The sequence below is a fragment of the Pseudophryne corroboree genome, unplaced genomic scaffold (genome assembly GCF_028390025.1).
Source record: "Pseudophryne corroboree isolate aPseCor3 unplaced genomic scaffold, aPseCor3.hap2 scaffold_350, whole genome shotgun sequence".
NCBI lineage: Eukaryota > Metazoa > Chordata > Amphibia > Anura > Myobatrachidae > Pseudophryne > Pseudophryne corroboree.
Window position 1 is genome coordinate 306,475 of NW_026970011.1, and position 17,892 is coordinate 324,366.

At 48.5% G+C, this 17,892-nt stretch overlaps 22 non-coding genes and 3 pseudogenes across 22 annotated transcripts; 13 read left to right on the plus strand and 12 right to left on the minus strand.

Annotated features, from left to right (window-relative positions):
- Positions 1-518: 518 nt before the first annotated feature.
- On the minus strand, positions 519-660 carry LOC135020589 (U1 spliceosomal RNA; annotated as a pseudogene).
- Positions 661-812: 152 nt separating this feature from the next.
- Positions 813-976, minus strand: LOC135020396 (U1 spliceosomal RNA). Its single transcript, XR_010217825.1, has one exon. It is a non-coding gene; the product is annotated as a U1 spliceosomal RNA (small nuclear RNA).
- A 615-nt stretch (positions 977-1,591) lies between these two features.
- On the minus strand, positions 1,592-1,754 carry LOC135020635 (U1 spliceosomal RNA). Its single transcript, XR_010218021.1, has one exon. It is a non-coding gene; the product is annotated as a U1 spliceosomal RNA (small nuclear RNA).
- A 152-nt stretch (positions 1,755-1,906) lies between these two features.
- On the minus strand, positions 1,907-2,070 carry LOC135020496 (U1 spliceosomal RNA). The gene has a single exon (XR_010217921.1). It is a non-coding gene; the product is annotated as a U1 spliceosomal RNA (small nuclear RNA).
- A 694-nt stretch (positions 2,071-2,764) lies between these two features.
- LOC135020670 (U1 spliceosomal RNA) lies at positions 2,765-2,906 on the minus strand (annotated as a pseudogene).
- Positions 2,907-3,058: 152 nt separating this feature from the next.
- Positions 3,059-3,222, minus strand: LOC135020378 (U1 spliceosomal RNA). The gene has a single exon (XR_010217807.1). It is a non-coding gene; the product is annotated as a U1 spliceosomal RNA (small nuclear RNA).
- A 671-nt stretch (positions 3,223-3,893) lies between these two features.
- On the minus strand, positions 3,894-4,056 carry LOC135020634 (U1 spliceosomal RNA). The gene has a single exon (XR_010218020.1). It is a non-coding gene; the product is annotated as a U1 spliceosomal RNA (small nuclear RNA).
- Positions 4,057-4,208: 152 nt separating this feature from the next.
- LOC135020413 (U1 spliceosomal RNA) lies at positions 4,209-4,372 on the minus strand. Its single transcript, XR_010217841.1, has one exon. It is a non-coding gene; the product is annotated as a U1 spliceosomal RNA (small nuclear RNA).
- A 671-nt stretch (positions 4,373-5,043) lies between these two features.
- Positions 5,044-5,206, minus strand: LOC135020571 (U1 spliceosomal RNA). The gene has a single exon (XR_010217984.1). It is a non-coding gene; the product is annotated as a U1 spliceosomal RNA (small nuclear RNA).
- Positions 5,207-5,350: 144 nt separating this feature from the next.
- On the plus strand, positions 5,351-5,466 carry LOC135020720 (U5 spliceosomal RNA). The gene has a single exon (XR_010218074.1). It is a non-coding gene; the product is annotated as a U5 spliceosomal RNA (small nuclear RNA).
- Positions 5,467-5,752: 286 nt separating this feature from the next.
- Positions 5,753-5,868, plus strand: LOC135020715 (U5 spliceosomal RNA). The gene has a single exon (XR_010218069.1). It is a non-coding gene; the product is annotated as a U5 spliceosomal RNA (small nuclear RNA).
- Positions 5,869-6,142: 274 nt separating this feature from the next.
- LOC135020731 (U5 spliceosomal RNA) lies at positions 6,143-6,258 on the plus strand. Its single transcript, XR_010218084.1, has one exon. It is a non-coding gene; the product is annotated as a U5 spliceosomal RNA (small nuclear RNA).
- A 275-nt stretch (positions 6,259-6,533) lies between these two features.
- On the plus strand, positions 6,534-6,649 carry LOC135020740 (U5 spliceosomal RNA). Its single transcript, XR_010218094.1, has one exon. It is a non-coding gene; the product is annotated as a U5 spliceosomal RNA (small nuclear RNA).
- Positions 6,650-11,887: 5,238 nt separating this feature from the next.
- LOC135020721 (U5 spliceosomal RNA) lies at positions 11,888-12,003 on the minus strand. The gene has a single exon (XR_010218075.1). It is a non-coding gene; the product is annotated as a U5 spliceosomal RNA (small nuclear RNA).
- A 286-nt stretch (positions 12,004-12,289) lies between these two features.
- On the minus strand, positions 12,290-12,405 carry LOC135020725 (U5 spliceosomal RNA). The gene has a single exon (XR_010218079.1). It is a non-coding gene; the product is annotated as a U5 spliceosomal RNA (small nuclear RNA).
- A 270-nt stretch (positions 12,406-12,675) lies between these two features.
- On the minus strand, positions 12,676-12,791 carry LOC135020712 (U5 spliceosomal RNA). The gene has a single exon (XR_010218066.1). It is a non-coding gene; the product is annotated as a U5 spliceosomal RNA (small nuclear RNA).
- A 144-nt stretch (positions 12,792-12,935) lies between these two features.
- LOC135020659 (U1 spliceosomal RNA) lies at positions 12,936-13,098 on the plus strand. The gene has a single exon (XR_010218034.1). It is a non-coding gene; the product is annotated as a U1 spliceosomal RNA (small nuclear RNA).
- Positions 13,099-13,769: 671 nt separating this feature from the next.
- LOC135020414 (U1 spliceosomal RNA) lies at positions 13,770-13,933 on the plus strand. Its single transcript, XR_010217842.1, has one exon. It is a non-coding gene; the product is annotated as a U1 spliceosomal RNA (small nuclear RNA).
- A 152-nt stretch (positions 13,934-14,085) lies between these two features.
- LOC135020637 (U1 spliceosomal RNA) lies at positions 14,086-14,248 on the plus strand. The gene has a single exon (XR_010218022.1). It is a non-coding gene; the product is annotated as a U1 spliceosomal RNA (small nuclear RNA).
- Positions 14,249-14,919: 671 nt separating this feature from the next.
- Positions 14,920-15,083, plus strand: LOC135020379 (U1 spliceosomal RNA). Its single transcript, XR_010217808.1, has one exon. It is a non-coding gene; the product is annotated as a U1 spliceosomal RNA (small nuclear RNA).
- Positions 15,084-15,235: 152 nt separating this feature from the next.
- On the plus strand, positions 15,236-15,398 carry LOC135020626 (U1 spliceosomal RNA). The gene has a single exon (XR_010218014.1). It is a non-coding gene; the product is annotated as a U1 spliceosomal RNA (small nuclear RNA).
- Positions 15,399-16,069: 671 nt separating this feature from the next.
- Positions 16,070-16,233, plus strand: LOC135020556 (U1 spliceosomal RNA). Its single transcript, XR_010217970.1, has one exon. It is a non-coding gene; the product is annotated as a U1 spliceosomal RNA (small nuclear RNA).
- Positions 16,234-16,385: 152 nt separating this feature from the next.
- LOC135020584 (U1 spliceosomal RNA) lies at positions 16,386-16,548 on the plus strand. Its single transcript, XR_010217995.1, has one exon. It is a non-coding gene; the product is annotated as a U1 spliceosomal RNA (small nuclear RNA).
- A 615-nt stretch (positions 16,549-17,163) lies between these two features.
- Positions 17,164-17,327, plus strand: LOC135020369 (U1 spliceosomal RNA). Its single transcript, XR_010217799.1, has one exon. It is a non-coding gene; the product is annotated as a U1 spliceosomal RNA (small nuclear RNA).
- A 152-nt stretch (positions 17,328-17,479) lies between these two features.
- Positions 17,480-17,621, plus strand: LOC135020590 (U1 spliceosomal RNA; annotated as a pseudogene).
- The last annotated feature ends 271 nt before the right edge of the window (positions 17,622-17,892 follow it).

Genomic DNA, 17,892 nt, shown 5'->3' on the forward strand with positions numbered 1-17,892 from the left:
AACAACAAACCAAAAGCAACAACTAGTAAAAGCATTCCTGGGAGAAGGTCTGCAGAAGACGGATTTGCATACGGTGATGTCATCCAAGCAGTGGGCAAAAGTTGGCTGGAACCCTCATCTGCATATGAAAAGAGAATAAGGGTTATGCAGGGAATGGCGGCCTTTTGCGGCGCTTGGATGACCCCTAGTTCGCATTAAACACCTCCATTCTCCTTCGGTGTGGGGCTCATGTTGGCTATGCCCCAGCCCCTGAAGTATTCAAGCTGATTTCTTGCAGCAGCTGGGCACTGTAACTGCTCCAGAGCTGCTCTGTAAGGCAAGTAAAAGGGTGTGGGCCCTGCAGCACTACCTGTAGTTCGCATTGTGCGTTGGAAGGCACAAAGTAAGCAGACGGGAGAAGTCAGGATAGTGCGCAAGGGCATAGAAGGGAGCGGCTCAAGAAAAGAGAAGTGGAAACAGGCAGCAAACTAGGCTGGAGAGAGACCTGAGACAAAGAGATCTAAATTATACGAGAGCCGACCAGGGGAAACACAAATTATGCAGTCAAGTGTCCCACATTTGGGGAAATCGCAGGAGCAGCACACCCAGAGTGCAATGGGTGAGCCTTGCCCTGGGAGAAGCACCTTCATGATCATAGTATCTCACCTGGCAGGTAAGTAGGAGTTGGGCTAGAGCTGGGGAGGGTTGCTGCTCGGGTACCCTCCTGTCAAGTGAAGGAGATCCAACTGAGGCAGCACAAGGGAACTCTCGAAAGAAGAACAAGGCTAGAGGAAAATCTGAGACAAAGAAATCTGACTTTTACCAGAGCTGACCAGAGGAAAGCACAAACACAGTCCCCCACTACCACAAATAATGCAGTCGAGTTTCCCACATTTGGGGAAATCACAGGGGTCAGCATACCCAAAATGCAATGAATGAACCTCACCCTCGGAGAACAATCTTTATGACCATGGTATCTCCTATGCAAAATAAGTATGATTTGGGATAGGGCTGGGGAGGGCCGCTGCTCAGGCACATCTCTGTCAAGTAAAGGAGATTCAACTGAGGCAGCACAAGGGAACTCCCATCTGGGGACAACAACTGCAGGGAGAACACATATTTTCAGATGAACATGGGAGGGCAGAAGGCTGCCTAATACTGAAGCACCCCCAAACAACAAACCAAATGCAACAACTAGTACAAGCATTCCTGGGGGACGTTCTGCAGAAGACGGATTTGCATACGGTGATGTCATCCAAGCAGTGGGCCAAAGTTGGCTGGAACCCTCATCTGCATATGAAAAGAGAAAAGGGGTATGCAGGGCATGGCGGCCTTTTGCGGCACTTGGATGACCCTTAGTTCGCATTAAACACCCCCACCCTCCTTCGGTGTGGGGCTCATGTTGGCTATGCCCCAGCCCCTGAAGCATTCAAGCTGATTTCTTGCAGCAGCTGGGCACTGTAACAGCTCCAGAGCTGCTCTGTATGGCAAGTAAAAGGGTGTGGGCCCTGCAGCACTACCTGTAGTTTGCATTGTGCATTGGAAGGCACTTAAGAATAGAGAAGTGGAAACAGACAGCAAACTAGGCTGGAGAGAGACCTGAGACAAAGAGATCTGAATTATACGAGAGCCGACCAGGGGAAACACAAATTATGCAGTCAAGTTTCCCACATTTTGGGAAATCGCAGGAGCAGCACACCCAGAGTGCAATGGGTGAGCCTTGCCCTGGGAGAAGCACCTACGTGATCATAGTATCTCACCTGGCAGGTAAGTAGGAGTTGGGCTAGAGCTGGGGAGGGTCGCTGCTCGGGTACCCCCCTGTCAAGTGAAGGAGATCCAACTGAGGCAGCACAAGGGAATTCTCGAAAGAAGAACAAGGCTAGAGGAAGATCTGAGACAAAGAAATCTGACTTTTACCTGAGCTGACCAGAGGAAAACACAAACACAGTCCCCCACTACCACAAATAATGCTGTCGAGTTTCACACATTTGGGGAAATCACAGGGGTCAGCATACCCAGAATGCAATGAATGAACCTCACACTGGGAGAATAATCTTCATGACCATGGTATCTCCTATGCAAAATAAGTATGATTTGGGATAGGGCTGGGGAGGGCCGCTGCTCAGGCACATCTCTGTCAAGTTATGGAGATTCAACTGAGGCAGCATAAGGGAACTCTCATCTGGGGACAACAACTGCAGGGAGAACACATATTTTCAGATGAACATGGGAGGGCAGAAGGCTGCCTAATACTGAAGCACCCCCAAACAACAAACCAAATGCAACAACTAGTGCAAGCATTCCTGGGGGAAGGCCTGCAGCAGATGGATTTGCATATGGTGATGTCATCCAAGCAGTGGGTCAAAGTTGGCTTCAACCCTCGTCTGCATATGAAAACAGAAAAGGGGCGTGCAGGGCATGGCGGCCTTTTGCGGCGCTTGGATGACCCCTAGTTCGCATTAAACACCTCCACCCTCCTTTGGTGTGGGGCTCATGTTGGCTATGCCCCAGCCCCTGAAGCATTCAAGCTGATTTCTTGCAGTAACTGGGCACTGTAACAGCTCCAGAGCTGCTCTGTACGGCAAGTAAAAGGGTGTGGGCCCTGCAGCACTACCTGTAGTTTGCATTGTGCATTGGAAGGCACAAAGTAAGCAGACGGTAGAAGTAAGGATAGTGCGCAAGGCCATAGAATGGAGCGGCTTAAGAAAAGAGAAGTGGAAACAGACAGCAAACTAGGCTGGAGAGAGACCTGAGACAAAAAGAGATTTGAATTATACGAGAGCCGACCAGGGGAAACACAAATTATGCAGTCAAGTTTCCCACATTTGGGGAAATCGCAGGGGCAGCAAATCCAGAGTGCAATGGGTGAGCCTTGCCCTGGGAGAAGCACCTTCATGATTATAGTATCTCACCTGGCAGGTAAGTAGAAGTTGGGCTAGAGCTGGGGAGGGTCGCTGCTCGGGCACCCCCCTGTCAAGTGAAGGAGATCCAACTGAGGCAGCACAAGGGAACTCTCGAAAGAAGAACAAGGCTAGAGGAAGAACTGAAACAAAGAAATCTGACTTTTACCAGAGCTGACCAGAGGAAAGCACAAACACAGTCCCCCACTACCACAAATAATGCAGTTGAGTTTCCCACATTTGGGGAAATCACAGGGGTCAGCATACCCAGAATGCAATGAATGAACCTCACCCTGGGAGAACAATCTTCAAGACCATGGTCTCTCCTATGCAAAATAAGTATGATTTGGGATAGGGCTGGGGAGGGCCGCTGCTCAGGCACATCTCTGTCAAGTAAAGGAGATTCAACTGAGGCAGCACAAGGGAACTCTCATCTGGGGACAACAACTGCAGGGAGAACACATATTTTCAGATGAACATGGGAGGGCAGAAGGCTGCCTAATACTGAAGCACCCCCAAACAACAAACCAAATGCAACAACTAGTGCAAGCATTCCTGGGGGAAGGCCTGCAGCAGATGGATTTGCATATGGTGATGCCATCCAAGCAGTGGGTCAAAGTTGGCTTCAACCCTCGTCTGCATATGAAAAGAGAAAAGGGGCGTGCAGGGCATGGCGGCCTTTTGCGGCGCTTGGATGACCCCTAGTTAGCATTACACACCTTCACCCTCCTTCGGTGTGGGGCTCATGTTGGCTATGCCCCAGCCCCTGAAGCATTCAAGCTGATTTCTTGCAGCAGCTGGGCACTGTAACTGCTCCAGAGCTGCTCTGTAAGGCAAGTAAAAGGGTGTGGGCCCTGCAGCACTACCTGTAGTTTGCATTGTGCGTTGGAAGGCACGAAGTAAGCAGACGGGAGAAGTCAGGATAGTGCGCAAGGGCATAGAAGGGAGCGGCTCAAGAAAAGAGAAGTGGAAACAGACAGCAAACTAGGCTGGAGAGAGACCTGAGACAAAGAGATCTGAAATATACGAGAGCCGACCAAGGGAAACACAAATTATGCAGTCAAGTTTCCCACATTTGGGGAAATCACAGGGGCAGCACAACCAGAGTGCAATGGGTGAGCCTTGCCCTGGGAGAAGCACCTTCATGATCATAGTATCTCACCTGGCAGGTAAGTAGGAGTTGGGCTAGAGCTGGGGAGGGTCGCTGCTCGGGCACCCCCCTGTCAAGTGAAAGAGATCCAACTGAGGCAGCACAAGGGAACTCTCGAAAGAAGAACAAGGCTAGAGGAAGATCTGAGATAAAGAAATCTGATTTTTACCAGAGCTGACCAGAGGAAAGCACAAACACAGTCCCCCACTACCACAAATAATGCAGTCGAGTTTCCCACATTTGGGGAAATCACAGGGGTCAGCATACCCAGAATGCAATGAATGAACCTCACCCTGGGAGAACAATCTTCATGACCATGGTATCGCCTATGCAAAATAAGTATGATTTGGGATAGGGCTGGGGAGGGCCGCTGCTCAGGCACATCTCTGTCAAGTAAAGGAGATTCAACTGAGGCAGCACAAGGGAACTCTCATCTGGGGACAACAACTGCAGGGAGAACATATATTTTCAGATGAACATGGGAGGGCAGAAGGCTGCCTAATACTGAAGCACCCCCAAACAACAAACCAAATGCAACAACTAGTGCAAGCATTCCTGGGGGAAGGCCTGCAGCAGATGGATTTGCATATGGTGATGTCATCCAAACAGTGGGTCAAAGTTGGCTTCAACCCTCGTCTGCATATGAAAAGAGACAAGGGGCGTGCAGGGCATGGCGGCCTTTTGCGGCGCTTGGATGACCCCTAGTTCGCATTACACACCTCCACCCTCCTTCGGTGTGGGGCTCATGTTGGCTATTCCCCAGCCCCTGAAGCATTCAAGCTGATTTCTTGCAGCAGCTGGGCACTGTAACTGCTCCAGAGACGCTCTGTAAGGCAAGTAAAAGGGTGTGGGTCCTGCAGCACTACCTGTAGTTTGCATTGTGCGTTGGAAGGCACAAAGTAAGCAGACGGGAGAAGTCAGGATAGTGCGCAAGGGCATAGAAGGGAGCGGCTCAAGAAAAGAGAAGTAGAAACAGACAGCAAACTAGGCTGGAGAGAGACCTGAGACAAAGAGATCTGAATTATACGAGAGCCGACCAGGGGAAACACAAATTATGCAGTCAAGTTTCCCACATTTGGGGAAATCGCAGAAGCAGCACACCCAGAGTGCAATGGGTGAGCCTTGCCCTGGGAGAAGCACCTTCATGATCATAGTATCTCACCTGGCAGGTAAGTAGGAGTTGGGCTAGAGCTGGGGAGGGTCGCTGCTCGAGCATCCCCCTGTCAAGTAAAGGAGATTCAACTGAGGCAGCACAAGGGAACTCTCATCTGGGGACAACAACTGCAGGGAGAACACATATTTTCAGATAAAAATCTTGGTCATGCTCTGGTTTCTCTTCAGAACGAACAAATCTTTCGCCTTTTACTAAAGATTTCCGTGGAGAGGAGCAAAACTGAGTTTTTTCTCAATTTTTGCATGTCCCATATTATTGGGGTTTCTTTTATCGGATTAAAGACAGAACGAGTGTGCTTTCTTGTTAGCTTTAATGTAAGTATATTTGCATAACAATGACAATAAATGTCTGTTTCTTTTCAAGCAGAACTTTCTTGACCATACTAATTGCTTGAAAGATCTGGGAGCACATGGAAAAGAGTACAAACCATGCTTATAGCAAGGGGAAGCCTGGTGAGAAATCTGCTTTCTTTCTTTCAAATTGGGTGCTCACTTTGAGCTGAATGAGGACTGCTGGCATGGCACTCAGGCGACAGGTGGAATCTTGGTCATGCTCTGGTTTCTCTTCAGAACGAACAAATCTTTCGCCTTTTACTAAAGATTTCCGTGGAGAGGAGCAAAACTGAGTTTTATCTCAATTTTTGCATGCCCCGTCTTATTGGGGTTTCTTTTATCAGTTTAAAGATAGAACGAGTGTGCTTTAATGTAAGCTCATTTGCGTAGAAATGACAGTAAATGTTTGTTTCTTTTCAAACAGAACTTTCTTGACTATACTAATTGCTTGAAAGATCTGGGAGCACATGGAAAAGAGTACAAACCATGTTTATAGCAAGGGGAAGCCTGGTGAGAAATCTGCTTTCTTTCTTTCAAATTGGGTGCTCACTTTGAGCTGAATGAGGACTGCTGGCATGGCACTCAGGCGACAGGTAGAATCTTGGTCATGCTGTGGTTTCTCTTCAGAACGAACAAATCTTTCGCCTTTTACTAAAGATTTCCGTGGAGAGGAGCAAAACTGAGTTTTATCTCAATTTTTGCATGCCCCATCTTATTGGGGTTATATTTTATTGGTTTAAAGATAGAACGAGTGTGCTTTAATGTAAGCTCATTTGCATAGAAATGACAGTAAATGTTTGTTTCTTTTCAAACAGAACTTTCTTGACCACACTAATTGTTTGAAAGATCTGGGAGCACATGGAAAAGAGTACAAACCATGTTTATAGCAAGGGGAAGCCTGGTGAGAAATCTGCTTTCTTTCATTCAAATTGGGTGCTCACTTTGAGCTGAATGAGAACTGCTGGCATGGCACTCAGGCGACAGGTGGAATCTTGGTCATGCTCTGGTTTCTCTTCAGAACTAACAAATATTTCGCCTTTTATTAAAGATTTCCGTGGAGAGGAGCAAAACTGAGTTTTATCTCAATTTTTGCATGCCCCATATTATTGGGGTTTCTTTTATCAGTTTAAAGACAGAACGAGTGTGCTTTCTTGTTAGCTTTAATGTAAGTTTATTTGCATAACAATGACAGTAAATGTTTGTTTCTTTTCAAACAGAACTTTCTTGACCATGCTACTTGCTTGAAAGATCTGGGAGCACATGGAAAACAGTACAAACCATGCAGTATCACAAGAGCCTTTATTTGATCTTTCATGAAGATAGAGCAGAATTGAGGACACGTCAACAATTTCTGCCGAAGGTGGTTCATCTTTCCACATGGTGCCTTTGGCCACTGACACCTTCGTTGAGTCAAAGTCTCTGGCTGTGGTCAGAACTTTGAAAATTTATGTCACCAGAACGGTTCAGATTAGGAAAACAGAGGCTCTGTTTGTCCTGTATGCTCCCAACATGATTGGGTGTCCTGCTTCCATGCAGACCATTATGCGCTGGATCTGTGGTAAGATTCAGCATGCTCATTCCACGGCAGGATTGCCGTTACTGAATTAGGTGAAGACCCATTCTACTAGAAAGGTGGGTTCATCCTGGGCAGCTGGTCGGGGAGTCTCGGCATTGCAACTTTGCCGAGCAGCTATTTAGTAAACACTTTTGCTAAGTTTTACAAGTTTGATACCTTGGCTGATGATAACCTCAAGTTGGGTCATTCGGTGCTGCAGAGTCGTACGCACTCTCCCACCCGTTCAAGAGCTTTGGTATAACCCCATGGTTCTTAATGTGACCCCAGCATCCTCTAGGTCGTATGAGAAAATAGGATTTTAATACCTACCGGTAAATCCTTTTCTCTTAGTACGTAGAGGATGCTGGGCACCCGTCCCAGTCCATACTGTGTCTGCAGTTATTACTTGTGGTTATACACATGTTGTGTTACGGTTCTGGTCAGCTTTTTGCTGCAATTGTTCATGCCGTTGGCTTGTGTTCTGTTGAATGCCACGTTCTGCGGCATGCTTAAGGTGTGAGCTGGTAAGATGCTCACCTTAGTTTAACTATAAATCCTTTCCTCGAAATGTCCGTCTCCCTGGGCACAGTTCCTATAACTGGAGTCTGGAGGAGGGGCATAGAGGGAGGAGCCAGTTCACACCCTTTGAAAGTCTTAAAGTGCCCATGTCTCTTGCGGATCCCGTCTATACCCCATGGTTCTTAATGTGACCCCAGCATCCTCTACGGACTAAGAGAAAAGGATGCCCTTGTGTACTATCCTGACTTCTCCTCCCGTCTGCTTACTTTGTGCCTTCCAACGCACAATGCGAACTACAGGTGGTGCTGCAGGGCCCACACCCTTTTACTTGCCTTACAGAGCAGCTCTGGAGCTGTTACAGTGCCCAGCTGCTGCAAGAAATCAGCTTGAATGCTTCAGGGGATGGGGCATGGCCAACATGAGCCCCACACCAAAGGAGGTTGGGGGTGTTTAATGCGAACAAGGGGTCATCCAAGCACTGCAAAAGGCCGCCATGCCCTGCATGCCCCTTTTCTCTATGGAATCCGAATCTCGCAAGAATCCGACAGCGGGATGATGACATTTTCCCTTGTTCAGGTTTTCCGAGTCAGGCGGGAACAACCGAGCCTGCCTCGGACCAGTGTAAACCACGTGGAGTTCGTGGGGAATTCGGTTCTCGGAGAACCGAACCCGCTCCTCTCTACCTTATACCCATCAATTTTTTTATTTTCAATCTAAGCCCCTGCAGTTTTCTGTAAGCATCTGCTTCGCTATGATGATCAACAAGTCACAAGGGCAAACACTCAGGGTGTGAGGCGTAGATCTTAGGACCAGCTGCTACAAGCATGGCAGAGGTGTCACTATCACTGGTGACACCCAGAGAGGTGGCGAGGGAGATTGTAATGCAGTGCGCGCAGATAAGCAGCGCAATGGTAAAAAGGAGGCATGGTTTCATAGGTAGGGGCGTGGCCTGGTGGCCTGAATCTACATTTTGTTGCTCCGGGTGTCCCGGGGGTTGGGGGCTGCACCCGGGGACTAGTGTGTGAGTGGTGCTGGCTCCTGCACAGTGACAGGGCATGGCCACCCAGCATGACGCCTCCCTTCTTGACCATGCTGTAATTGCAGTCGCACTGCAGTTCAGCGTGATCATAAAAAATGGTGTAGGCTCCTGCTGGTGCAGACTGTATGTGCGCGCAGGAAGCCGCCACCATTTTTGTGATCACAGCGGCTGAATGTGATGTCATACAGCCGCTGTGACCACGCCCCCTGTGTCTCCTCCGTTGCAGACCCCATTTTGAAGCCTTGCCCCCGCACCGCTCCATCCCTGACTTGGAAATGGAGTGTTGCTGACCCACCTCTCCCCCCCTTCCCCGCCCCGATTGACAGGCAGAGGCGATCACATTCTCTGCGGGGTGCCGCAGAAAATGCAGGCACATGCGTATGCTCTTAGCAATTTTTGCAGTTGGATCGCTTATTGTGATTGCAATCCAACCTGAATCAGGCCCTATTACCTATCACAATGCGCTGCGGGCAGTACAAAATTGGGTTAATATAGGAGAAAAACCCCCAGACCTGTGCTCCTTAACTGTACCTGGTGGCTAGTGGAGCGGCTGCCCAGTAATCAGTGTCCACCGCAGTGCGCACACGGCCCACCCCCTACGGCCTCGCTCCCCTTCATCAGCGGCCTCGTGATCCGGAAGGGTGGTGTGTGTGTGACTGACCTTAGGATGAAACCGGAGCCTCCGCTGCAGTGACCCAGCAACCAGGGCACGGGAGTATACAGCGCCGCTGGGAGTGATGAAGCTGCAGTAAAGATGTCTATTAGACCTAGCCTGCTGCAGCCCTTGTAGATTCTCATAAAACAAGTTCTTCTTTTCTTGTCAAAATTAATAGCTAAGAATAGGCTGCCTGAGGCAGGCCCCTGTTAATTGGCCTGTTACTGAAGGCACCAACTACAAACTGAGCTCCCTGTTCATGGAAGCGGGGTTATAGAGGAGAATGCACTGAGCTTCTTGGGAACAGTCAAAAGCTTTGAGCCGGTTGGTGCCTCAGATCAAGATCCTACTCTACACCCCAATGTGAATCCTTGTGGAGTCCAGTGTACCCCACAGAAGAAATTAATGTGTCACACCCATTGGCAGCAACCTTAGAATAGCTGCTGATGGGCACAATTGAGAAAGGAAGGGGGGGGGGGGGACATTTGAATCCAGCACATAGATGCAATTCAAATATGTAATTTGTACCTTCCTATTTTAAAATATAATGGATGAACCTCACCCTGTGAGAACAATCTTCATGATCAAGAGATCTAATATGTAAAATAAGTATGAGTTGGGATAGGGCTGGGGAGGGTGGCAGCTCGGGCAGCCCCTCCCCCGTCAAGTTAAGGAGATTCAACTGAGGAAGCACAAGGGAACTCTCGTCTGGGGACAACAACTGCAGGGAGACCACATCTTTTCAGATGAACATGGGAGGGCGGAAGGCTGCCTAATACTGAAGCACCATCAAATATCAAACCATATCCAACAACTAGTACAAGCATTCCTGGGGGAAGGTCTGCAGCAGAAGGATTTGCATACGGTGATGTCATCCAAGCAGTGGGCCAAAGTTGGCTGGAACCCTCATCTGCATATAAAAAGAGAAAAGGGGCATGCAGGGCATGGCGGCCTTTTGCAGTGCTTGGATGACCCCTAGTTCGCATTAAACACCCCCACCCTCCTTTGGTGTGGGGCTCATGTTGGCCATGCCCCATCCCCTGAAGCATTCATGCTGATTTCTTGCAGCAGCTGGGCACTGTAACAGCTCCAGAGCTGCTCTATAAGGCAAGTAAAAGGGTGTGGGCCCTGCAGCACCACCTGTAGTTCGCATTGTGCGTTGGAAGTCACAAAGTAAGCAGACGGGAGGAGAAGTCAGGATAGTACACAAGGGCATCCTTTTCTCTTAGTCCGTAGAGGATGCTGGGGTCACATTAAGAACCATGGGGTATAGACGGGATCCGCAAGAGACATGGGCACTTTAAGACTTTCAAAGGGTGTGAACTGGCTCCTCCCTCTATGCCCCTCCTCCAGACTCCAGTTATAGGAACTGTGCCCAGGGAGACAGACATTTCGAGGAAAGGATTTATTGTTAAACTAAGGTGAGCATCTTACCAGCTCACACCTTAAGCATGCCGCAGAACGTGGCATTCAACAGAACACAAGCCAACGGCATGAACAATTGCAGCAAAAAGCTGACCAGAACCGTAACACAACATGTGTATAACCACAAGTAATAACTGCAGACACAGTATGGACTGGGACGGGTGCCCAGCATCCTCTACGTACTAAGAGAAAAGGATTTACCGGTAGGTATTAAAATCCTATTTTCTCATACGACCTAGAGGATGCTGGGGTCACATTAAGAACCATGGGGTTATACCAAAGCTCTTGAACGGGTGGGAGAGTGCGTACGACTCTGCAGCACCGAATGACCCAACTTGAGGTTATCATCAGCCAAGGTATCAAACTTGTAAAACTTAGCAAAAGTGTTTACTAAATAGCTGCTCGGCAAAGTTGCAATGCCGAGACTCCCCGACCAGCTGCCCAGGATGAACCCACCTTTCTAGTAGAATGGGTCTTCACCTAATTCAGTAACGGCAATCCTGCCGTGGAATGAGCATGCTGAATCTTACCACAGATCCAGCGCATAATGGTCTGCATGGAAGCAGGACACCCAATCATGTTGGGAGCATACAGGACAAACAGAGCCTCTGTTTTCCTAATCTGAACCGTTCTGGTGACATAAATTTTCAAAGTTCTGACCACAGCCAGAGACTTTGACTCAACGAAGGTGTCAGTGGCCAAAGGCACCATGTGGAAAGATGAACCACCTTCGGCAGAAATTGTTGACGTGTCCTCAATTCTGCTCTATCTTCATGAAAGATCAAATAAAGGCTCTTGTGATACTGCATGGTTTGTACTGTTTTCCATGTGCTCCCAGATCTTTCAAGCAAGTAGCATGGTCAAGAAAGTTCTGTTTGAAAAGAAACAAACATTTACTGTCATTGTTATGCAAATAAACTTACATTAAAGCTAACAAGAAAGCACACTCGTTCTGTCTTTAAACTGATAAAAGAAACCCCAATAATATGGGGCATGCAAAAATTGAGATAAAACTCAGTTTTATGTGCTCCCAGATCTTTCAAACAATTAGTGTGGTCAAGAAAGTTCTGTTTGAAAAGAAACAAACATTTACTGTCATTTCTATGCAAATGAGCTTACATTAAAGCACACTCGTTCTATCTTTAAACCAATAAAATAAAACCCCAATAAGATGGGGCATGCAAAAATTGAGATAAAACTCAGTTTTGCTCCTCTCCACGGAAATCTTTAGTAAAAGGCGAAAGATTTGTTCATTCTGAAGAGAAACCAGAGCATGACCAAGATTCCACCTGTCGCCTGAGTGCCATGCCAGCAGTCCTCATTCAGCTCAAAGTGAGCACCCAATTTGAAAGAAAGAAAGAAGATTTCTCACCAGGCTTCCCCTTGCTATAAGCATGGTTTGTACTCTTTTCCATGTGCTCCCAGATCTTTCAAGCAATTAGTATGGTCAAGAAAGTTCTGCTTGAAAAGAAACAGACATTTATTGTCATTGTTATGCAAATAAACTTACATTAAAGCTAACAAGAAAGCACACTCGTTCTGTCTTTAATCCGATAAACGAAACCCCAATAATATGGGGCATGCAAAAATTGAGATAAAACTCAGTTTTGCTCCTCTCCACGGAAATATTTAGTAAAAGGCGAAAGATTTGTTCGTTCTGAAGAGAAACCAGAGCATGACCAAGATTCCACCTGTCGCCTGAGTGCCGTGCCAGCAGTCCTCATTCAGATCAAAGTGAGCGCCCAATTTGAAAGAAAGCAGATTTCTCACCTGTCTTCTCCTTGCTATAAGCATGGTTTGTACTGTATTCCATGTGCTCCCAGATCTTTCAAGCAAGTAGCATGGTCAAGAAAGTTCTGTTTGAAAAGAAACAAACATTTACTGTAATTTCTATGCAAATGAGCTTACATTAAAGCACACTCATTCTATCTTTAAACCGATAAAAGAAACCCCAAAAAGATGGGGCATGCAAAAATTGAGATAAAACTCGGTTTTGCTCCTCTCCACGGAAATCTTTAGTAAAAGGCGAAAGATTTGTTCGTTCTGAAGAGAAACCAGAGCATGACCAAGATTTTTATCTGAAAATATGTGTTCTCCCTGCAGTTGTTGTCCCCAGATGAGAGTTCCCTTGTGCTGCCTCAGTTGAATCTCCTTTACTTGACAGGGGGATGCTCGAGCAGCGACCCTCCCCAGCTCTAGCCCAACTCCTACTTACCTGCCAGGTGAGATACTATGATCATGAAGGTGCTTCTCCCAGGGCAAGGCTCACCCATTGCACTCTGGGTTTGCTGCTTCTGCGGTTTCCCCAAATGTGGGAAACTTGACTGCATAATTTGTGTTTCCCCTGGTCGGCTCTCGTATAATTCAGATCTCTTTGTCTCAGGTCTCTCTCCAGCCTAGTTTGCTGTCTGTTTCTACTTCTCTTTTCTTGAGCCGCTCCCTTCTATGCCCTTGCGCACTATCCTGACTTCTCCCGTCTGCTTACTTCGTGCCTTCCAACGCACAATGCAAACTACAGGTAGTGCTGCAGGACCCACACCCTTTTACTTGCCTTACAGAGCGTCTCTGGAGCAGTTACAGTGCCCAGCTGCTGCAAGAAATCAGCTTGAATGCTTCAGGGGCTGGGGAATAGCCAACATGAGCCCCACACCGAAGGAGGGTGGAGGTGTGTAATGCGAACTAATGGTCATCCAAGCGCCGCAAAAGGCCGCCATGCCCTGCACGCCCCTTGTCTCTTTTCATATGCAGACGAGGGTTGAAGCCAACTTTGACCCACTGTTTGGATGACATCACCATATGCAAATCCATCTGCTGCAGGCCTTCCCCCAGGAATGCTTGCACTAGTTGTTGCATTTGGTTTGTTGTTTGGGGGTGCTTCAGTATTAGGCAGCCTTCTGCCCTCCCATGTTCATCTGAAAATATGTGTTCTCCCTGCAGTTGTTGTCCCCAGATGAGAGTTCCCTTGTGCTGCCTCAGTTGAATCTCCTTTACTTGACAGAGATGTGCCTGAGCAGCGGCCCTCCCCAGCCCTATCCCAAATCATACTTATTTTGCATAGGCGATACCATGGTCATGAAGATTGTTCTCCCAGGGTGAGGTTCATTCATTGCATTCTGGGTATGCTGACCCCTGTGATTTCCCCAAATGTGGGAAACTCGACTGCATTATTTGTGGTAGTGGGGGACTGTGTTTGTGCTTTCCTCTGGTCAGCTCTGGTAAAAATCAGATTTCTTTATCTCAGATCTTCCTCTAGCCTTGTTCTTCTTTCGAGAGTTCCCTTGTGCTGCCTCAGTTGGATCTCTTTCACTTGACAGGGGGGTGCCCGAGCAGCGACCCTCCCCAGCTCTAGCCCAACTCCTACTTACCTGCCAGGTGAGATACTATGATCATGAAGGTGCTTCTCCCAGGGCAAGGCTCACCCATTGCACTCTGGTTGTGCTGCCCCTGTGATTTCCCCAAATGTGGGAAACTTGACTGCATAATTTGTGTTTCCCTTGGTCGGCTCTCGTATAATTCAGATCTCTTTGTCTCAGGTCTCTCTCCAGCCTAGTTTGCTGTCTGTTTCCACTTCTCTTTTCTTGAGCCGCTCCCTTCTATGCCCTTGCGCACTATCCTGACTTCTCCCGTCTGCTTACTTCGTGCCTTCCAACGCACAATGCAAACTACAGGTAGTGCTGCAGGGCCCACACCCTTTTACTTGCCTTACAGAGCAGCTCTGGAGCAGTTACAGTGCCCAGCTGCTGCAAGAAATCAGCTTGAATGCTTCAGGGGCTGGGGCATAGCCAACATGAGCCCCACACCGAAGGAGGGTGGAGGTGTGTAATGCGAACTAGGGGTCATCCAAGCGCCGCAAAAGGCCGCCATGCCCTGCACGCCCCTTTTCTCTTTTCATATGCAGACGAGGGTTGAAGCCAACTTTGACCCACTGCTTGGATGGCATCACCATATGCAAATCCATCTGCTGCAGGCCTTCCCCCAGGAATGCTTGCACTAGTTGTTGCATTTGGTTTGTTGTTTGGGGGTGCTTCAGTATTAGGCAGCCTTCTGCCCTCCCATGTTCATCTGAAAATATGTGTTCTCCCTGCAGTTGTTGTCCCCAGATGAGAGTTCCCTTGTGCTGCCTCAGTTGAATCTCCTTTACTTGACAGAGATGTGCCTGAGCAGCGGCCCTCCCCAGCCCTATCCCAAATCATACTTATTTTGCATAGGAGAGACCATGGTCTTGAAGATTGTTCTCCCAGGGTGAGGTTCATTCATTGCATTCTGGGTATGCTGACCCCTGTGATTTCCCCAAATGTGGGAAACTCAACTGCATTATTTGTGGTAGTGGGGGACTGTGTTTGTGCTTTCCTCTGGTCAGCTCTGGTAAAAGTCAGATTTCTTTGTTTCAGTTCTTCCTCTAGCCTTGTTCTTCATTCGAGAGTTCCCTTGTGCTGCCTCAGTTGGATCTCCTTCACTTGACAGGGGGGTGCCCGAGCAGCGACCCTCCCCAGCTCTAGCCCAACTTCTACTTACCTGCCAGGTGAGATACTATAATCATGAAGGTGCTTCTCCCAGGGCAAGGCTCACCCATTGCACTCTGGATGTGCTGCCCCTGCGATTTCCCCAAATGTGGGAAACTTGACTGCATAATTTGTGTTTCCCCTGGTCGGCTCTCGTATAATTCAGATCTCTTTGTCTCAGGTCTCTCTCCAGCCTAGTTTGCTGTCTGTTTCCACTTCTCTTTTCTTAAGCCGCTCCATTCTATGGCCTTGCGCACTATCCTTACTTCTCCCGTCTGCTTACTTTGTGCCTTCCAATGCACAATGCAAACTACAGGTAGTGCTGCAGGGCCCACACCCTTTTACTTGCCGTACAGAGCAGCTCTGGAGCTGTTACAGTGCCCAGCTACTGCAAGAAATCAGCTTGAATGCTTCAGGGGCTGGGGCATAGCCAACATGAGCCCCACACCAAAGGAGGGTGGAGGTGTTTAATGCGAACTAGGGGTCATCCAAGCGCCGCAAAAGGCCGCCATGCCCTGCACGCCCCTTTTCTCTTTTCATATGCAGACGAGGGTTGAAGCCAACTTTGACCCACTGCTTGGATGACATCACCATATGCAAATCCATCTGCTGCAGGCCTTCCCCCAGGAATGCTTGCACTAGTTGTTGCATTTGGTTTGTTGTTTGGGGGTGCTTCAGTATTAGGCAGCCTTCTGCCCTCCCATGTTCATCTGAAAATATGTGTTCTCCCTGCAGTTGTTGTCCCCAGATGAGAGTTCCCTTATGCTGCCTCAGTTGAATCTCCTTTACTTGACAGAGATGTGCCTGAGCAGCGGCCCTCCCCAGCCCTATCCCAAATCATACTTATTTTGCATAGGAGATACCATGGTCATGTAGATTATTCTCCCAGTGTGAGGTTCATTCATTGCATTCTGGGTATGCTGACCCCTGTGATTTCCCCAAATGTGTGAAACTCGACAGCATTATTTGTGGTAGTGGGGGACTGTGTTTGTGTTTTCCTCTGGTCAGCTCAGGTAAAAGTCAGATTTCTTTGTCTCAGATCTTCCTCTAGCCTTGTTCTTCTTTCGAGAATTCCCTTGTGCTGCCTCAGTTGGATCTCCTTCACTTGACAGGGGGGTACCCGAGCAGCGACCCTCCCCAGCTCTAGCCCAACTCCTACTTACCTGCCAGGTGAGATACTATGATCACGTAGGTGCTTCTCCCAGGGCAAGGCTCACCCATTGCACTCTGGGTGTGCTGCTCCTGCGATTTCCCCAAATGTGGGAAACTTGACTGCATAATTTGTGTTTCCCCTGGTCGGCTCTCGTATAATTCAGATCTCTTTGTCTCAGGTCTCTCTCCAGCCTAGTTTGCTGTCTGTTTCCACTTCTCTATTCTTAAGTGCCTTCCAATGCACAATGCAAACTACAGGTAGTGCTGCAGGGCCCACACCCTTTTACTTGCCGTACAGAGCAGCTCTGGAGCTGTTACAGTGCCCAGCTGCTGCAAGAAATCAGCTTGAATGCTTCAGGGGCTGGGGCATAGCCAACATGAGCCCCACACCGAAGGAGGGTGGGGGTGTTTAATGCGAACTAAGGGTCATCCAAGCGCCGCAAAAGGCCGCCATGCCCTGCATACCCCTTTTCTCTTTTCATATGCAGATGAGGGTTCCAGCCAACTTTGGCCCACTGCTTGGATGACATCACCGTATGCAAATCCGTCTTCTGCAGAACTTCCCCCAGGAATGCTTGTACTAGTTGTTGCATTTGGTTTGTTGTTTGGGGGTGCTTCAGTATTAGGCAGCCTTCTGCCCTCCCATGTTCATCTGAAAATATGTGTTCTCCCTGCAGTTGTTGTCCCCAGATGGGAGTTCCCTTGTGCTGCCTCAGTTGAATCTCCTTTACTTGACAGAGATGTGCCTGAGCAGCGGCCCTCCCCAGCCCTATCCCAAATCATACTTATTTTGCATAGGAGATACCATGGTCATGAAGATTGTTCTCCGAGGGTGAGGTTCATTCATTGCATTTTGGGTATGCTGACCCCTGTGATTTCCCCAAATGTGGGAAACTCGACTGCATTATTTGTGGTAGTGGGGGACTGTGTTTGTGCTTTCCTCTGGTCAGCTCTGGTAAAAGTCAGATTTCTTTGTCTCAGATTTTCCTCTAGCCTTGTTCTTCTTTCGAGAGTTCCCTTGTGCTGCCTCAGTTGGATCTCCTTCACTTGACAGGGGGGTACCCGAGCAGCAGCCCTCCCCAGCTCTAGCCCAACTCCTACTTACCTGCCAGGTGAGATACTATGATCATGAAGGTGCTTCTCCCAGGGCAAGGCTCACCCATTGCACTCTGGGTGTGCTGCTCCTGCGATTTCCCCAAATGTGGGACACTTGACTGCATAATTTGTGTTTCCCCTGGTCGGCTCTCGTATAATTTAGATCTCTTTGTCTCAGGTCTCTCTCCAGCCTAGTTTGCTGCCTGTTTCCACTTCTCTTTTCTTGAGCCGCTCCCTTCTATGCCCTTGCGCACTATCCTGACTTCTCCCGTCTGCTTACTTTGTGCCTTCCAACGCACAATGCGAACTACAGGTAGTGCTGCAGGGCCCACACCCTTTTACTTGCCTTACAGAGCAGCTCACCTGGCAGGTAAGTAGGAGTTGGGCTAGAGCTGGGGAGGGTCGCTGCTCGGGT